Source organism: Branchiostoma belcheri, unplaced genomic scaffold (genome assembly GCF_001625305.1).
Source record: "Branchiostoma belcheri isolate BF01 breed outbred unplaced genomic scaffold, Haploidv18h27 scaffold177, whole genome shotgun sequence".
NCBI classification, from domain to species: Eukaryota; Metazoa; Chordata; class Leptocardii; order Amphioxiformes; family Branchiostomatidae; genus Branchiostoma; species Branchiostoma belcheri.
Window position 1 is genome coordinate 51,191 of NW_017803235.1, and position 312 is coordinate 51,502.

At 37.2% G+C, this 312-nt stretch overlaps 1 protein-coding gene across 1 annotated transcript in view; it reads left to right on the forward strand.

Moving 5' to 3' along the window:
* LOC109467180 overlaps positions 1-312 on the forward strand; it is a 12,335-nt gene that overhangs the window by 7,020 nt on the left and 5,003 nt on the right. The window lies entirely within an intron of this gene.

Consider the following 312-nt stretch of genomic DNA (forward strand, 5'->3'; position numbering starts at 1 on the left):
GGCGGATATCTTAAATATGCATGACGTCATTTTATGACGTCACCGGTGTTGCTATGGGCAACATAAGACTTAGTACACCATAATATTCTGTCATAAACACTTTTGGTACAGTTATGTTGAATAACATTTAGTTTTCAGGGAAAAACCTATTTAGACGGTTTTGGCCAATAAAATCATAATGACGTCATATTACGTCATAACGACATAAAAATTGTAGATATGATAAATTTTCACTAGTACACCATTCTCTGAAAATTTGGTGGTCATACGACATACCGTTCGCGAGTTCTTAGGGGGGGGGGGCTGTCAAAG